Source organism: Lichenostomus cassidix, chromosome Z (assembly GCF_008360975.1).
Source record: "Lichenostomus cassidix isolate B80296 chromosome Z, HeHo_3.0, whole genome shotgun sequence".
Lineage (NCBI taxonomy): Eukaryota > Metazoa > Chordata > Aves > Passeriformes > Meliphagidae > Lichenostomus > Lichenostomus cassidix.
In genome coordinates, this window is record NC_139511.1 from 37,483,075 (window position 1) to 37,502,168 (window position 19,094).

Sequence of the window (19,094 nt, forward strand, 5' to 3'; positions counted from 1 at the left end):
TTCTTTCAAGGTTTCTTGTCCTTTGGATATTGAAAATAGCTGCCTGCCTCTGCCTAAGGAGCAGAGTGAAGCCTGCCCAGAAAATGGGAAAAGCAAGCAACGACATCTCTAGAGAGCTGAGAATTGGAGCAAGAGTCTATTTCTAGTGTAGAATCATGCTCACCTCTGCTTTCATTTTCACTCCAGTCAGATTCTTCCTCCTGTGCAATTTAAATGCAAACAACAATAAGGAGGTATTCTATGCAGTGTATTATAAAACATCTTGTAAGAGCAATATAAGAAGTAGTCTCTCCTCTTAGTCCTAATCCTATTGCCCTATCTTTCCACAGGTAAATCATAATGTCAGCACAATGTCAACAAAAGTGCGTAACAGAGAGATCCAGTTATGCACGAAGGGGAGGAAAGCAGTATGTCACTTTTTCAATTTTATGCAGTCTGACAGGCTGTGCTAAGGTGCCTTGGACAGGCACAAGGAAACAAACAGGCTTCAGCCCATTGCACGACTGGGCCACAAGGTACAGTGTAATTATAAAATGTATCACCATATTTTGACCCTTTCCAAGACAGTTTAAATTAACTAAGCTCATTCTTGTAAATGCTATTTTGTAAAATCATTATGCAAAACCTTTAACAGATTTCATCAGCCTCTATAAACACAAAGGGATGAGCAAAATTGCCTTGCATTGATCCTAAAGCATTGTCATAGACAGAAGCAAATTTTTCAAATATAAATGAGGCTTTCTTTACGTCATCAGTAGAATAGCAATCAGGACTTCAGAGGCATACGTGTAAGGTGGGAAATGAGTGTGCAGTTTACTTCATCAGACATCAGTACCCAGCTAGAAACCACAGAATTGTGGGTTTCAATTTTCTCTACAGGTGGGAAGCAAAAACATTATACACTGAGGAAAATTTGGGTTGACCCTAATTAATTCTTAAACTTTACAAAGTTTCACATGGATGAAATTGACTATATATATATAGACTGGTAAAAGAAAAAGTCACTGGCCAAACATAAATCAAAATGCAATATTTAAATTCATTGTATTCCTGGGTTATAGAAATAAGAAAATGTTACTGGAGATAGGGAGTCACTTTTATTCTCTGTTGTTCATGACTTGGAAGTGCCTTCTGAAACACTGGGTACAGGCCAATCTGCAGAGTTTTCATGGGTCTGTGCATGAGTCCACATAATTTTTAAGTTCATGAGGTGTTCAAAATGTTGTACATAAGCATTTTTCCAAGTCCTGTAGACAAAAAGAAGAAATACATGTATTTGTGAGTGCATTCCCCATCCTTTTATTTTTTTTTAGCAGAAAGGAAATTGAGTTTGTGTCAGCTGTGTTCAGGTGGTGATCACTAAAGCAAATTTTTGTTGCCAAAAAAAATGTAAAAGGCTGGGTGTCTTCTTCATGTTGGGTAACACTGCCACAGCTGTAGGTCCTTGGAGAAAACAAATCAGGATGGGTCCTGAGGGTAGAAATGACGCATGCAATGATGGGAACAATGTCAAAAAATATATTTACCAAAAAAAAAGGAAAACAAAAATATAAGAAGACAGGAAGAGTGTCCAATTGGAACAGTACTGTTAGTGGGAACTCTGCTGATCTAACGTATAACAGACCTGTAGGCACAAGGCTCTCTGCCTCTTCATTTTTATTTGGAAAAGAAAAGATTCCTGTTGCCAGGATCATCAAAGAATGTTATTCTTCATTAAAGCCATAAGACCTTGGAAAAACTTGCCCAGCTCATTTTTTGAAAACAAAAATGAGTGAGTCCTGCAAGCGCCTAAAGGGAGGATAAGGTTACTTATTGTTGCTTAAAAATTCATTTGATGCCACGTCAAAGCAGCAGTGGGTATATTTTAAAGTGACAGGTCTAAAAAATATTGTTCTTACTCCCACCTGCCCCTGAACTCCCTCCACACTAAAAGAAGCATTCTCCATAGTCCCCAATTAGTGCGCTGAAGTATTTAAAATTCAAACAAGGGCCTTCTTCTCACTCTCATACTCATTAGCTCACTCCAGCCCTCCTTAGTCAAGGGATTTTCTAAAGAGTCCATTTAGGAGTGCTAATAATAGTAATTAGAGGTCGAGAAACCATCTTGAAACTTGACCCAAATTTTCACCCAAAACTTGAAATGAACACAAACCCTTTCTCAGTTTTGAAGGAACTGGGAACTCCTTCAAAGAAGAAGTTCGTGACTTGGAAATTTCCTTTTTAAAATGTTGTTTCAGTCCTGCATACCAAGTCCTTGAAAAATTATCTAAGCAGAAAGGCTGCTTTTTAGGAACCTTCTAGAAGCATTTGTTGTGCTGTTCATTTGCGCCTGCTCAAAATGCATGCAGTATTACTGGGCCTATTGTAAACTGTGGGCTTCTTTTCTCCCTCATTCACATTTATTCTATGCCAATGGGGTGATATTAAATTACCTCCTGCACCTCCCAGGAATTCAAGCATTCTTTGCACTACCTTTTTCATGTCACGGATTCCAGGCTGCTGCAGTGTCCTGCAGATAGCTACAGCAGCCCTGTGGCTGCTTTGATACACCGATTTTTCATACAGCTCCATTTGTTCCAGTCTGTAGCTCAAAACAGCTGAAATGATAGTGGCCCAACTGTTCCTCTTTCTTTCATGATAGGACATTCATTTGTACATTGCCAGTGCTCAGCTAGGGTGGCTACTGCTGCCTCCACGCACGGAACAGATGCAGAAAGCCATATTGGGAGCTAAATTCTGTTTCACTGGCTCCAGGGGAAATTAATCCTGGACGCTGGGGCAAATAAAAATGCAGTAAGGTCGAATGCACCGAGTGATGCATAGTCCACATCCATCCTTCTCACTTATCTGTCTCCAAGTAAACAGGACGTCTGCAGAAACACACAAGAATCAAGCCTGACCTGGGCAACACAGAAAGTTTCAAGCCTTCTATAACTAGATTGATGTATTAATAATTTAGATACAAAAATACACATTGACTTTCTACAAATATTAGTAACCTCTTTTAGCTATAATACAAGCACTGGGCCTTACTGTGACCCTGTACTGCCTGAATAGTTTGTCTTAAAAATCTTATTTTATGGCTGTTCTGTAAAATTTCTAGAAATGTATTATATATATTTTTATTAGATATTTTCTATTCTGGCAGATTACTCTGTAACAAAAGTATTCTATATCATGCAAAGGACTTTTAAACTTATTGGCAAGTTTTCCCATGTAATTTGGATAAAATAAGAACAGTTTTTTAGATTCACAACATCTTGAACAAATTTGTATGTAGTTCATTATCAGAAGCAGACCTGGTCCAAAATTGGAATTTCTTACAGCAGGGATGTTTTAATATTTGGGTTTATCCCGAACTCAAACAAAATGTCAAAATGGCAAAGCAATGCATAGAATAAAAAGCGGATAAAAGATTGATTCAGAAATATCAAAACATTTCATTTTGAAAAGGTAAAAAAAATATTCTGGAAATGTCTAAATGTTTCAGTTAAGAATTTTTCATCCAGATGGAACATTTCAGCATTCTTAAACACAAATATTTCATATCTGGCTGGGCTTACCTAGGCCTCTTTATCAAAGCTCAATTACCAAATATGACTGCTTCTTGCTGGAAAAAAGATTATTACCTCTAAATGGTGCGTGAAATATGTGCTGTTTTAAAAAGATCCTGATATATTAAGATTACATGAACACAATTTCTTTCAATATCTAGTCACAAAATGTTTTTGTTATGTAGATTCTCAGATAAGCTGCACCTCTTCGTAAAAAGAAAGAGGAGGAAACTGAATTGTAAACTATGTCAAAACTCAAAAAATGAAGCTGTAAGTAGTTAGGACAAGAAATGTTGGTATTCCACCATGTCAGTGATTAAAGCTGATGAAATTTTATGGCTAGAAGAGAAATATTATAGAAACAATCCAGGTTTTACAAAGATTTTGCAAAGAGTTTCTGAAAATCTTATACTTCAAAGCATAAAATATATGCTGGTGCATACATATACAGTATAAACTCTCCCTGTCTACCCTCTTCTCATTTCCTTTGCTGCTCTAAAACATTATTTGTGATGGGGTCAAATAACATTAAACTGCATTTATATTGCATTCTGTAGTATTGGACCATGCATGCATAAATATTCTTTGAACACAATGCCTTTTTCAGAGAGACCATAATGAGATATTGACTTGAAGTTCTCATTTGGACAATGGCCATTTGATTAAAAGTGACTTTTGATTTAAAATATTAATATCTATAAAAATAGTTTAACCAAAGCAATATTTAATTACTGAGCAAGTTTTATTTTTCAAATATCTCTTGTCAATGTAAAGACTGCCCTCCTTAACACAAGATATTAGTGCTTTACAATAAACAACTAAGCTGCTGCCACATTGATATTGTTCCTCTAGTTTTTAGGGCAGGGAAAGAAAAAGAGTTGATTTAACTGTCTGATATCATTGCAAAAAGACTACTTGAAATCTTCTAACTGCATAGTGGATGGCATGAATATTAAGGGTAAGAAAACTTGGAATCAGTTTCACTTAGTGTATGTACATTTTACAGTTCCAGCCTAAAATGAAAAATATCCTACCAACATATTACTTTCTCCCAGCTGATAGCAGTGTTGGGTTTTGTGAGGTCACAGCACCAAAAGTCATGAAAATATTCTGTCTAAACAAAATTTTAAAAAAACAAAAACCACACACACACACATAAAAATCACAAAAAAAACCCCAAACAAACAAACAAAAAACAACCATCCAAACAAACAAAAACCCCTCAAGAATTCTTAATGCAATATGATAGGAAATTCATTCCTTCCCTGCCATCTTGAAGAGCTGTTCTACAAAAGCAGGCAGGAAACTTGGTTAATGGAAGTTAGCACAACACTCAAGAAAAATCTGAGTGTTAGAAAGATATCCATGGTCTCCTGAAGCTGATTTTCCTTTCATTCACTGAACTCTACAGCAGTATAAAATCAGGGTAAGATGGATCAGTCTGTGTGTAACACGTTCTTTGCAGTATTCAAAGTTCACAGTCTTATAGACAGTTTGTAAGATTCATTAGACTATGGAGGGTAAGCTGGGAATAAACTAAACTTTGAGCACAAGACAGTTTGTACATGACCTAATGTAACTGCATTCAACAGCATCTTTGCTGATCAGAAGTCATACAGCTCTAATCGTGTTGGCCAACAGAAGATGTGGTACTTTTTCTCACAGTGTGAGTGTTGCATGCTATGCTGGGTAGAACACTACTGGTTTTTGAAGAAACCAGAAAGGTTTATGTAAATGCTTTTATAGCCTCATGTGGTCAGTCCCACATCCCAAATCAAACCCATAATTAGAAGGTATCAAAATCTTGACTTCTTGTTCTCTGTTCAGATTTTTGGTTTTGTTTTTTTTTAATTTGCTGCCTTTATAGATCTAGTTTAAAGCAGTAGGATGGGAATGACAAATAAGGATCAAAAGGGTACCTGCCAGTGCCCGCCTCCTTCTGCCAGTGCTCTAGAGCTTACTGCAAGCATAAAGACATAGCTTATGTAGCTACTGCAGTGAGCTAACTTATTGACTTCAGTATAACCAACAAAGGTCAAAGCATCTCCTGATATCACACATTGAGCTCTCTGGCACAGTGGCTAGATTTGCTTGACTTCTGGTCCTTTTAAGCAGCAAATGGCATTTGTGGTTGCCAGTGGTGTGACCTGTGATTCTTGAACCCTGGGACCTTCACACACAACTGTCCCGTGGATTCCCTGACAGCAAGGGCTGATAAAGGCTGACGGTGATATAGCATTAGAAATCCAAGCTTTATGGGTCTGATTAACAATGAGCAAATCAGGGTATTTATTCCAGCAGTTGAAGCACAGACAGTTTGGATGAAATTGGAACGAATTAGCAGAATAACTCTCAAAAGCTTCACATTTTCACTCCTTCTGAGGTACATACTCTCCTACTCTTCCTACCCTGCCTGTCCCAGACATAATTATGTTCTCTAAAGATTCATGATGGCCTGTGTGCAGAAGTGACAGCAGAGAGGAAATAGTAACTGCACAAACTTGAAGCCAGAACAGTTTTGAACATTTTGAATATGTTAAGACCAGCAGCATCCTCATTAAACTCTGATTAGCAAGTGGACTTGATCCAGCCTAATTCATTGCTGAATGGGGTTTTTCTTCTTTTTTTTTTTTTTTTTCCCACTGCCAGTTTATCAGAGGTAGGCAATTAAGAGCTCACACACCTCCAAGTCTTGTAGTTTTTTGAAGCAGGGATCTCATACCAGCCTTGCAATAAAGCCTTATTGTCCTTGGGACAATATTCTTCACTAATCTCACTTCTGGCAATTTACTTTTTCTTGCTGAGCAGATTTAGAAACAAAAAACCTTGAAAGGGCATGGGAGGAGGAATAATCTAGGGCTATCTAATCCCATCCCCAAAGTGGGAGTTTTCCATTCAGCTTCTCTTTTAATGAGCACTGGAGAAATAAAGTTTTACTGCAACACTACTTTGATTCAAGAGACCTATGAGGACCCAATTATCCATCCAGTGGGAGTGGGGTGGCAATCTGGTTTTCAAAGCAAAAGCAATGTAGCAACACAGGCCCCTGTAATTATGTCTTCCCTACAAATTTATAAACCCAGAGGTGAGCTTTGCTTTGGTTGATTGTTTAAATGCAATTATTACCTTTCTTTCACTTTCAACTTGTTAATAAAGCTTTCCCAAATGCAGTGCTTGCAGTTATTCTTCCTGAGCACTAGGATTCCAAAGGCTTAACTGGAAACCAATCCTCTGCTTCACTGAAAGGAACACAGTCAGGTCCGGTCAAAGATTATCTGAGGAGCCAAGATGTTTGACAGACACACTGAGGGAGCCACATCCTATTTTCCACCTGAGAAAGCGAGAGGGGAGAGTGGGACAGAAAGAAGGAAGCTAAAGAAGACTGGGAGTGACTCAGAGAATGGAAAGAAAGAAACACCACTCAAACAGTAGCCTGACTCAAGGGAAGCATCCTGTGTATGTCATTTGTCTTCCTTTGCAGCCGTCAGTACAATATTCATTGCACAAAGGTGTGTCTTCTTTGGAAGTGCCAGCAGATTTGCTTATAACCTATCCCTGTTTGGAAAAAGGAAGGGGGACAGGTGCTCTCAAAAACATATTTTTCAGTCCTGGCCTCTCAAAATCCTGTGTCCAGTAGGTCACAATGAATGCCTTCTGACTCTTCCCACTTCTAGGCCCCACAGGTGGATGTGATCAGTGAATCAAGTGTGTTTATGACATATGAGCAGAGGCATGGTGTATATTGCATCGATTCACTTTCATTGCATTCCAGCTTGGGGTAATGACTTCACTCTCAAGACACTGAATTCGAATCCTTGTGTTTCAAAGGGATGTCAAAGGTTTTACCGATACAGGTACACATGGAGGGCTAGGGCTTAAATTTATAACAATAATAGAATCACCTTAACATATGATACACACAGTCTACGTGTGATATAAGTATATCATAGTATGCTTTACTTGTTCAACCGATATGAGATGATGTATTGTATACACAAGTAATACAATGTAACCCATTGCATAAAATTCAAACACATTAGCCTGACATGTCGGAGCTAAGTTATAAAAATCATTTATTTGTTGAAAATGCAATTTGAGAGCATGGCAACCATTCATTACTTATTTCTTGTGATGATTTGTAGGATTTCCTCATGTTAATTTTTCTCAATTGCTGTTGATTTGAAAGGAGTTGTGGTATTGCTGTCTATTTTCATGCCTCTCTCAAGCACTCTGCAGGATATGTTATATTGCTCCAGGAATAGATAGTAGAAGCCACTGGACTATCAGAAACACGTGATAAGGAGGAGAGGAAAAGCACTGGCCCTTCTTTCAGTACCGAGGGAGTGTTTTGCAAAAAGAAAGCCATAAAGACCAGACAGTCTCCCACAGTCATACAAGGCTGAGGGAAGGGTTTTGCAGTGGAAATGGCAAAGCAAGCCGGACAAGACAAATAGTGGTTCAGAGTGAATGGCACTAGTTGTACTGAGGACTGCAGTTTGAGCCTATGACAAATACTGGTTTAGAGTAGCAAGGAAACTGAAAAGAAAAGGTAGGGGTTAGTTTGTACTGCATATATCTATGTGAAAAGTAATGCTTTCAGAAATGACCTGTGTGTATGCACTTACATTGTTGTAAGTAGACGTGCCCAAGTCTAATTTCTGTCATCAAGTGTCTCTCAAGGATTAAACAGTATTTAAAATCTCTCAGGGGATTTTGGAAAGGATGTATTTTTGCTGTGTCTGAGTTGGAGGATTCAGCATTAGTCTCAGAAGACAGAGAGATGGACTGTATTCCAGGCAATTATGGTATATAGTGGATTTCTGTCTCAAAGTATATTTGTAGAGACACCAGTCAGAAGCTACGCCTGGATTCCTTTCGGACTTCAGGAGTTTAGAGCATATGGCACCTAGCAGGTCTGGAAACCAAGCACAAAATCAGGAGTTATCTGTAAAAGGGTGACACTTGTACTGTCTTTGCAGCAGAGCATTTTCTGCTGAATTACTTTGATCCTTCAGGAAAAAGAAAGGCAGACAAACAACAACAACAACAAAGAACCTGCAGAAAACAACTTGGAAGTGATTTTTTAAAACCTCCAAAATGTTTCCATTTGGAATTTCCCATAGAGACACATATAAATGCTCTAGTCACAATGTTGTAGAAGGGAAACCACTCACTTCATGCCCACAGGAGGGGACTCAGATCCCTTCTCTCTGATTTGCAAGCAATACTTAACTTTCAAGAATAAGCTGCAGTGTATGCTCATACTGTATTGGATTCCCTCAGTAACGGTATGACAGAAGTACATCTCTACAGGCAGTGTCTCTAGTCACTAATGCATAGTGTCATTCTTTGTTTCTCTTGCCTAATGGAATAAACAAGAGCATAAAAACAGCCTGAGGTTACAATCAGTTTCCTGCCCTTGTCACCTTTATGTAAATACAGGAACACAAGCAGCTTTTTTTCTAATGTGTTTTTTGCAGTGGCTGTAATAGAATAGGAGCACAGGCATTCTTTCCTGAAACTGAGGTTGGCTTCTAGATGAGCAAGACCCTCAATATGAATTATACCCAAGGGACTCGGAGACACAATCAAGTGATGGGAAATTTCCACTAAGTAGCTACTGAAAATTCAGGACAGTGAGCCAATTAAGTGTGTGTGTCTAGTTAAACTGTTCCAACATGCTGAGTTGTCCTGTGGGCACACACCTCAGGAGGACATGACTCCTTTCTAAGGTTTTCTATGTGTCATGGTTTAACCCCCGCCAGCAGCCAAGCCTCACACAGCTACTTGCTCACTCCCCCCCAGCATCAGGATCAGGCAAATAATAGGAAGGGTAAATGGGTTGAGATACAGACAGTTTAATAGGGAAAGCAAAAGACACACACACTAGCAAAGCGAAACAAGGAATTAATTCACTGCTTCCCTTGGGCAGGCAGGTGTTCTGTCATCTCCAGGAGAGCAGGGCCCCATCATGTGTAATGGTGACTTGGAAGACAAACATTACTCCAAACATCCCCACTTTTTCCCTCTTCCCCTGCTCATGATGTCATATGGTCTGCAACATCCCTTTGGTCAGTTGGGCTCACCTGTCCCAGGTGTGTCTCCTCCCAACTTCACAAGCACTCCCAACTTGCCAGTGTGGCAGTACAAAAAGCAGAAAAGGCCTTGCCTCTGTGTAAGCCCTCCTCAGCAACCACAAAAACTTCTCCATACCATTGGCTCAAAACCAAACACAGCTCCATACTAGCTACCATGAAGAAAATTAACTCTACCCCAGCTAAAACCAACACAACATGGTAGGAAACTACACAACACCATTATGAGATATTATAACCCAGAAGAGCCTTAGCTTTCTGAAATATTGAGAGAGAAGGGGGAAAGTACGCATTTTTTATACTCTTTTTGCATGAATGGCAATAGAGACCACACACATGATCTTGGTTTGCAAGTCCACTGACCATCCAAGTTTCCTTTGTGAACCCAAAGTAAGCTTTACAGCCCCTTTGCCTTGTTAAAAAAAAAAAAAATCCAGCAACTGCATGAAGCATTCCTTTAAGAAAATTAATTTCAAGGATTTGCCAAGTTAGATTTTAATAAGTGTAACGTGACAAACTAAGACTACCAGATAGGAGCTGTTTCTCATATCTACTCCTATTAAAACTCATGAGAATCAGCCACAGGTTTGGTAAAGAAGATGGTGAATCTACTGTCAGGGGTTGAGCATGCTCGTAGTTCCTGATCTCCAGAGCATTCTGTATGTTCAGCTGATCTCTCACTGCTTCCACTTACGTGTCTCAGTTTCGGATTTTGGTATGCATCTTTTAGCAGTCTGGTCATCTTCCTGCCCACTGGACACCTGCAAGTTATCAGAGTTCAGCCCATAGCACAGCTAGGATAAGTTCACTGAGAGAATGACTTTTTTTCATTGGCATCCACATAAATTCCAGAAGCAGATTCTTTGAATTAAATTATCTTTGCACACACCAAGATATCAGCTTGTTTAAAAAACATCAGGAATGTGTAGACAAGAGTATTTATAGTCCAGTTAAATAGCGTATCAGTTAGCATTTCCTTATTCTACTCAGGGTTCTTCCCTTTGTCCCAGACAGACCCCCTGAACCACCATGGAGAAGAACATCCAGTCTTACAGCCGAGGCTTTTTCAACATGAAATGCCACTGTCAGTAGCCAAGACACAGGAATACAAAGGCATGAATGTGCAATAGTACTATGCATGCTGTTTTCAATTCTTTTACATGACAGCAGATGTGATTGATTATGACCTTTGGATCAGAAGGGGAGTAATTAGCTTCAAGAAGCAGCTATTACCCTTCTAGTCAGAAGTCATTGTCTTTTGCTCCTAGGCTGGCTATCCACTGCCACCTTTATTCCTTCTTCCCTAGGCTGCTATCGCTGCTTGCTCATCAGCTCTGGAACCCATGTTCAGCAGCAGCAGTGCCTCACAGAAATTGCTGAACCATGTCTATCTACACTGAGATCCCAGTGCCAGAGGTGTGGTTAAACCAACTGTTCAACTAAGCTAGGTCATGTTATGCAAGAACATTGCAAAGGAAAATAGTTTTTTAAGGTGAAAGCAAACCTATGTTTGAGTAATCAAACCTATGTTTGATTAAAAGTTCTCATGCTATTGATAGGGTTAGTAGAAGCTGTCTAATACCAAAAACAGCTCTGAAGGGAAAGCTTCATCCACCTTGGTAAAGCACGAAAACTAAAAGCACAAAAGCTTCATGGTGTTCTGATGGCACTGCAGCACATATACATGGGCTTGATAGCCTAACAGCATATTTCCTAAACATAACCTGATCACACAGAAAATTTCACCCAGATTTGATGTAGGCTTTTTTAAAAAAGATAAATGCAAGCTACTGTGATTTAATTCATTACCCATTTGTCAAATCACAGTAGATCAGGGATATAGTAGGAAAATTTTGAAGTGTGGAAGGGTACATGTACTTATTCTGCTTGTAAAATCAAAGACAAAACATACCCAAATGTAGAGATGAGACAAGTTACACAGAGGGGGAAGTTTATAAACCAGGTTACATGGAAAATGCATGATAAGTCGCTTGTTTTCGAAAATACCCAATTATGTGGTAGCGAGCTATGTGAAAAAGATTTTGGCCAGGTCAGTGGAAATATCTTGAGATCACTTATTTTTGTACTATCTTCACTAAAGGAAACTTTCCCAAATGCAGTATGCTTTCAAGATCATTTAAGAATGAGAAACCTGCTCATTTAGGGAAAAAAAAAAGTAAATGTAACTGTTCCAAATTCCAATAATAGTGGACATATGCAGACTTAAATCTTCAGTTTTCATCCATCAGCCTTTACTCCTGAAATACAAAGATTATGTGCCCCACAATAGCAAAGAATAGTTAGACACTTAGTCTGATTTTCAGAGACAGTGAGGTTTAGTTATTCTAGTGAAGTCAGTAAGACTGGACTAGTGTTTGTATTTCTGAAACACAGTCATGTTTTGCAGCCATTCAAAGGGGTATTCACAACTATAATCTCACTTTGCTCTAAAAACAATGTAGAAAAAGCATTTCCTCAAAAAATATTACAAATGTTTTCAATAATTCAAATGACCCAACTATTTAGAATCAATGTTTATATAGTGTTTGTCTTTAAGCTGGGACCTAACCCTTTTATCAGCCAATTTTGATTTTGAGTTCAGTAATAACATGATCTGAAATAGTGCATACAAGATTGGAAAATCTGGACCCCAGCCTTTTTTGTATTTTTTTAAACATCTGTTTAAAACATCTGTTTTTAAGCACCTGTCACAAGTGGTGTCCCCCAACAGTCAGTCTTGGGCCCAGTGTTGTTTACCTTGCTCAGCAGTGACTTGGACAAAGGGACAGATGCCTTCTCAGCAGCTCACTGATGACACAAAGCTGGGAGCAGTGGCCAATACCCCAGAGGGCTGTGCAGCCCTTCAGAAAGGCCTCAACAGGGTGGAGAGGTGGGCAGAGAGGAATTGTCTGAAATTCAACAAGGGCAAAAACAGGATTCTGCACTGAGGAGGAATAACCCCAGGCACCAGCACAGGCTGGGGCTGATCTGCTGGGAAGCAGCTCTGTGGAGAAGGAACTGGGGGTCCTGGTGGACAACAAGCTGTCCATGAGCCAGCAGTGTGTCCTGGTGTCCAAGAAGGCCAATGGTGTCCTGGGGTGCATTAGGAAAAGCATTGCCAGCAGGTCAGGGGAGGTGACCCTGCTCCTTTACTCAGCCCTGGTGAGGCACATCTGGAGTTCCATGTCCAGATCTGGGCTCCTCAGCATCAGAGAGACACAGAGCTGCTGGAGTGGGTCCAACAGAGGGCAAGAAAGTTGCTTAGGGGTCTGGAGAACCTCTCATACTAGGAAAGGCTGAGTGAGCCAAACCTGTCCAGCCTCAAGAAGAGATGACTGAGAGAGGACCTCATTAAGGTGTATAAATATCTGCAAGGAGGGTGTCAAGAGGATGGATCCAGGCTCTGCTTGGTGGTGCTGAGCAATAGGACAAGGAGCAACAGGGACAAACTGATGCATAGAAAGTTCTACCTGAATATGAGGAAGAACTTCTTTACTGTGCAGGTGACAGAGCACTGGCACAAGTTGTCCAGAGAGGTTATGTAGTCTCCCTCACTGGAGATATTAAAAAACCTGGATGCAAACCTGTGCAATGTGCTCTAAAATTACTCTGCTTGAGCAGGGTAGTTGAACCAGAACACTCTGGTCTCTTCCAACTTGATTGAGTCCATGGTTCTGTATTTGGAAGGGGAGAAAAATGAATTCTATCGCTCTTATATTTGTTAAGTTTTTTTGGAAGCTTTAATGCAGGAAGAGATTTTTCTTCCCTTTGAAATTGTAGTGCAATGAAAACTCTTCCAGATTAAGCTCGCAGCATCCCTCTCCTATCTATACCATCTGCTAGCTCTTTTTATGTCCGAGGACATCATGTCAGGAACAAAAAAAAAAACCAAAAAACAAAAAAAAAGATGTTGTATGGAAAAAAAGAAGCAATGAGCAAGAGTAACCAGGCAAATATTACATCCCAAAGGGCAGCTTGAGGTAAACCAGAACAAATGAAAAAAACAACTGAGTTCCTTTCTGCCACTTCTAGGATGCCTGGTTTTTGACTTGTGTAATCATCCATTAGCTTTACCCTGCATAAAGAGACAGCTGAACAAGCTACAATCAAAAGAAAAATATGACAGAGAATTTTGACAGCCACAGAAAAACTGTTTAAAACAAGCTGAGTTTATACAGAGAATTCTTTAAGCTATGTTCGCAGATAGAGTTATGCTCCATTAACACGGCATTTCATAGAATACTCTCCAATAAATTTGCGGCAAATACTGCAATTTTCCATTAAGTGAATGCTTCTGATCCTGGATGTAGAAACAGTGCAGCTAACCACTCTGAGACAACATAGTCACCAGAGCACAGTGAAAAAAACACAGCATCAAAGAGGGACAAGGCAAGGGATGCCTCTCTAAAATGGAGCCTGGCACATGGGCAAAAAGAGTAAGGTCTTAATGTATATCTGCTACCTGAAATTCAACAAACTTCATAAGCACACTCTAATTGCATCCCATGAAATAACATCAATTTAAAATTACCTTTCCAGTGCCAGGAGCAGAAAGGATACTGCCTCATTTCTAAATCTTCTGGTCCAAATTATAGCTGGTGTAATAGGCATCCATGGGAATCTTGAGTGTGTTGGGCTGGTTGACAGTGTCTTGTCGACAGTGTCTTGTCAACAGTTTTCTTCCTAGTGCTGCCAGGTGGTAGGCAACTGCAAAGTGCTAGGGCTACAAGCTACAACATCAGTGACTATGAAGGGTGGAAAGGACAGAAATCCTTGCTCTGGGGCTATCAGAATGTACTATGTGTCTATAACATGATGAGACAAAGCTGCAGATCTTCTATCTCAAACCAAGACGACTTTACTGTGATATTGATTATCAAGATATTTACTATAAGGCCTCCAAATATAGACTTTCAAAATGTCAGTACCATAGCTGTATCCAGCACTGCTGCCTTGTGTTGTGATGTTTGTCTTGTCAGGGATCATGTGGGTCAATTTTTGGGATTTCCAGCTGCACTGGAGGCTGACTGGAGGCCAGCTGGCCCAATCCAGGACTGCAGTGCTAGACAGAGCACCTGGAGCCGTATTTCTCTCTTATTCTAGCAAAAGCAACCCAAAGACAACTTTTTGGATGAGGAGGTACTTGCTCTTTGCTTTATTCCTTGTGTGAATCCTGTTGTTGAATACATCAGAGTCTGCATCAAAAAATATGCAACCCACCAGTAAGAATTTCTTCAATCTTAGGTGGGCATTAACTTATTTATTATTGGCCAAACTTTTAAATTGCATTGCATAAGGTCATTGAAACGGAGAGGGAAGGAGAGAGATTATACATGGATCTATCCACAGATTATGCATATCTATAAAAGTATATATATTCATACACATATATACAGACCAGAATCCTAGATCCGACAATAGCTACTAGAAGGTGACAACAGGGCAAGACCAGAATAGCTATCTCCCAGCAACAACTCAGCTCCCAGCTTCCTGCTGCTTATGAAGTTACTAAACTGAAGGTTATACATGTGGTTTTATATTTTATGAAACCTGATGATTCTTTTCAACCTGAGAAAATTTTTTTTCAGCTGTCTGATCCTTCTTCGAATACATTAATAGTTTTGGCCTCTCTGACATTGAATTCCACACTTGAACTGCATATCTGTATCATATGAAGAAAACCTGCTACTTTTATTTGTTCGTTTTATTTCTGCCAGATAATTTAATCAGAAGCCCTTTTTCTCTGCTCAGTCACAAATACGCTGCATGATTTTGGGCATCACTTATAATCTATGCCTCAATTCCTTAACTGCAGAGCATGAAAAAAAGCATTCCCTCAGGCAGTCACCCACCAAAATCAAAAGACTGTAAATACCACTTGTAGATAGATATATTTAGCACTCCATCTTATCTGATAAAAAGATTTGTTAAAAAGGACTGTGACTTCTGTGGGAGTATGTCAGGTAAGGAAGAATGAAGACAGTGAATGGCCTTCAGAAGTGGACATAGGAGTGCAGCACGCAGTTGTAGTTTGAAAGAACAGGAGATGGCCATCTTTGACTCCAGAGAATGAAGCACTCTTTGTCCATTGTATTGGCCAGCAGGCAGTGATGGCAAAGATGGACCTTTTCATTGCCAGGAGAGAGTTTAACACTTACATGAGCTCTTCATTTGATGTCTCAGTGAGAGGTGGACACAAAACTCCAGCTGAAGCTTCTCAAAGTGACATTTTAAAGATAATTGAAGCAAAGAGGGGATGTCCTTACTAACAAAGCGATCCAGGAAAGCTAGACTTACTTTAAGAAGACAATCTTATAGGGATGGCTTGCACAGGAGCAGGCCATACCTAAGTGTCTAAAGATGTGCCATTGGGGAAGACAACTGCCCTGGCTGAGCAGGAAGCTTTCACAGGAACTCAGGGTAAAATAAAGAGGCTTTATGGCCTTTGGAAGAAGTGGAAGGCAGCTCAGGAAGAGTACAAGGATGTTGTTATCTTATGAATAAAGAAAATTTGAAAGGTGGAAGTTCAATTAGAACTCAGTCTGGCCACTGCTGTAAAAAAAAGTGTTTTTATAAATACATGGACAACAAAAGGAGGGCCAAGGAAAATATCCATGTTTTATTGGATGCTGGGGGGAACAGAGTCACCAAGGATGAGGAAAAGTTTGAGGTACTTAATGCCTTCTTTGTCTCAGTCTTTGCCAGTCAGGCCAGCTATCCTCAGGGCCGCCAGCCCCCTGAGCTGGCAGACAGGGATGGGGAGCAAAACAGACCCCTGCAATCCAGCAGCAAGTTGTTAGTGACCTACTGTGCCACTCAGACAACCACAGGTCTGTGGGGCCAGATGGGATCCATCCAAGGGTAGTGATGGAGGTGGCAGAAGTTCCCACTAAACCACTCTCCATCATTTATCATCAGTCCTAGTTAACAGCTGACTGACTGGAGGTTGATCACTGAGATGCCCATTATATTTAGGGTTGTATGGTCAGGTTTTGGTAGCAGGGGAGGCTACAGGAGTGTCTTCTGTGAGAAGATACTGGAGGCTTCCTCCATTCTGTGCAGAGCCAATTCCTAGTGGCTCCAAAGATGGATATGCTACTGGCCAAGGTTTGGCCAATCAGAAATGGTGGTAATGCTCCTGTGATAACAGATTTAAGAAGAAGGAAAACAAAAGTTATTGCACTGATGTAACTGTAGCCAGAGAAGAAGAGGGTGAGAACATGTGAGAGGAACAAACCTGTAGACACCAAGGTCAGTGGAGAAAGAGGGGGAGGAGGTGCTGCAGGTGCTGGAGTTGAGATTCCCATACAGCCTGTGGTAAAGACCATGGTGAAGCAGCTGTGCCCCTGCAGCCCATGGAGGTTCATGAGGATTCAGAAATCCACCCACAGCCTGTGGAGGAGTTCCACATTGGAGAAGGTGGATGCCTGAGAGGCTGTGAACCCATGAGAAGCCCTTGCTGAAGCAGGGTCCTGGCTGGGACCTGCAGGAGAGAGGAGCTCATGCTGGAGCAGGTTTTCTGGTAGGACCTGTGACCCTGTGGGGGAACCACACTGGAGCAGCCTGTCCTTGAAGAACTGCACCCTGTGGAAGAGTCACCCACATTGGAGCAGTTAATGGAGAACTGTTGTCCCTGGGATGTTGGAAAATTTAGGACTGTCTTCCCTGGGATGGGTTCCAAAGGTGGAGCAAGTGAAGGATTCCTCTCCCTGAGCAGTGTGAGAAAATGCTTGTGAGGAAATGACCCTAACCCCCATCTCCCTGAACTGTTGAAGGGGAAGAGGTTGAGCTGGGAAGGAGTGAGGGGTGGGGGTAAGGTGGTTTTAAGATCTTGTTTTACTTCTCATTATCCTGCTCTGATTTTGTTAGTAATAAATTCAGTTCATATCTTTAATCCAAGTCTGTTTTGCCCATGACAGTATTTGGTGAGTGATCTCTCCTAGTCCTCATCCCAGCTCATGAACCCTTCATTATATTTTTTTCTCCCCTGTACAGTTATGAAGGGGAGGGATAAAGACATTTTGGTGGGTGTCTGGCATCCAGACAGGGTCAACCTGCTACACCCATCCACAAGATGGGCTGGAAGGAGGATCTGGGGAAGTAGAAGACTGTCAGCCTGACCTTGGTGCTAGGGAAGGTTACAGAACAGATCATTTTGCCGTCACAGAGCACATACAGGACAACAAGGGAATCAGGCCCAGCCAGCAGGGGTTTGGGAAAGGCAGGTCCTGCTTGACCACCTTGATCTCCATCTATGATCAGGTGACCCACCCAGTGGATGAGGGAAAGGCTGTGGATGTTGTCTACCTGGACTTCAGTGAAGCCTTTGATACTCTCTTCCCCAGCATTCTCCCAGAAAAGCTGCCAGCCCATGGCTTGGACGGGTGCACTGTTTGCTGGGTTAAGAACCAGCTGGATGGCAGGGCCCAGAGAGAGGTGATGAATGGTGCCACATCCAGTTGGTGGCCTGTCACTAGTGGGCTCCCCAGGGCTCAGTGTTGGGGGCAGTCCTGTTCAACATCTTTATTGATGATCTGGGTGAGGGAATTGAGTGCATCTTCAATAAATTTCCAGACAACACCAAGTTAGATGTAAGTCTTGATCTCCTGGAGGGTCAGAAGAATATGCAGAGGGATCTGGACAGGCTGGATCAATGGGCTGAGACCAATGGTATGAGTATTACAAGGTCAAGTGCTGGATCACACACTGCGAGCTGCCCAGTGGAAAAGGGGATGCTGGTCAACAATGGGCTGAGCATGATCCAGCAGTGTGCCCAGGTTGCCAAGAAGGCCAATGGCATCCTGGCCTGTATCAGCAATAGTGTGGCCAGCAGGCCCAGGGCAGTGATTGTCCCCATGTACTCGGCACTGGTGAAGCTGCACCTCAAATACTGTGTTCAGTTCTGATAATGTTTCACTACAAGAAGGACACTGGGGAGCTGGAGCTTGTCCAGAGAAGGGCAACAGCTGGTGAAGGGTCTGGAGCGCAAGTTCTGTGAGGAGTGGCTGAGGGAGCTGGAACTGTTGAGCCTGGAGGAGACTCAGGGGAGACTCTATGAGTGCCTGAAAGGAGGGAGCAGGTAGGTGGGGTTTGGCCTCTTCTCCCAGGCAGCAAGTGACAGGACCCATCCCTGGAGGTGTACAAGAAACAACTGCACATGCCTCTTAGAGTTGATGTGGTTCTGATCAATCAATAGTTGCACTCAGTGATCTCAGAGGTCTTTTTCAACCCAACTGATTCTGTGGTTTGGGGCTTTGTGCAAGTTTTGCATTTGTCTCAGTCCCTCTGGTTTCATTTATTCCAGAAGGTGAGACAGAGGCACATCTGCAGTTGTGTTCTGAAAGAGGAGCAGATCACTTCGGTCCCCACCCTTGGCTTCCCACTCACCTTTCTCACATGCATGCCAAGAAGAGACTTTGTTACAGACTCTCTGGGCAAGAAAACT

The 19,094-nt window shown here is 41.3% G+C and overlaps 2 long non-coding RNA genes across 5 annotated transcripts; one reads left to right on the forward strand and one right to left on the reverse strand.

The window, feature by feature from the left end:
• Window positions 1–1,049: 1,049 nt before the first annotated feature.
• LOC146424722 (uncharacterized) lies at window positions 1,050–7,210 on the reverse strand. Of its 4 annotated transcripts, none has more exons than XR_014846985.1 (5): window positions 6,993–7,210; window positions 6,681–6,829; window positions 3,564–3,610; window positions 2,473–2,870; window positions 1,050–1,247 (listed from the first exon to the last, which is right to left on the reverse strand). It is a non-coding gene; the product is annotated as an uncharacterized LOC146424722 (long non-coding RNA). The 4 variants fall into 4 exon arrangements; XR_014846986.1 differs by having other exon boundaries at window positions 6,681–6,793; window positions 6,976–7,210; XR_014846984.1 differs by having other exon boundaries at window positions 6,681–7,210.
• Window positions 7,211–7,783: 573 nt separating this feature from the next.
• Window positions 7,784–10,745, forward strand: LOC146424723 (uncharacterized). Its single transcript, XR_014847055.1, has 3 exons — window positions 7,784–8,103; window positions 8,534–8,629; window positions 10,664–10,745. It is a non-coding gene; the product is annotated as an uncharacterized LOC146424723 (long non-coding RNA).
• The last annotated feature ends 8,349 nt before the right edge of the window (window positions 10,746–19,094 follow it).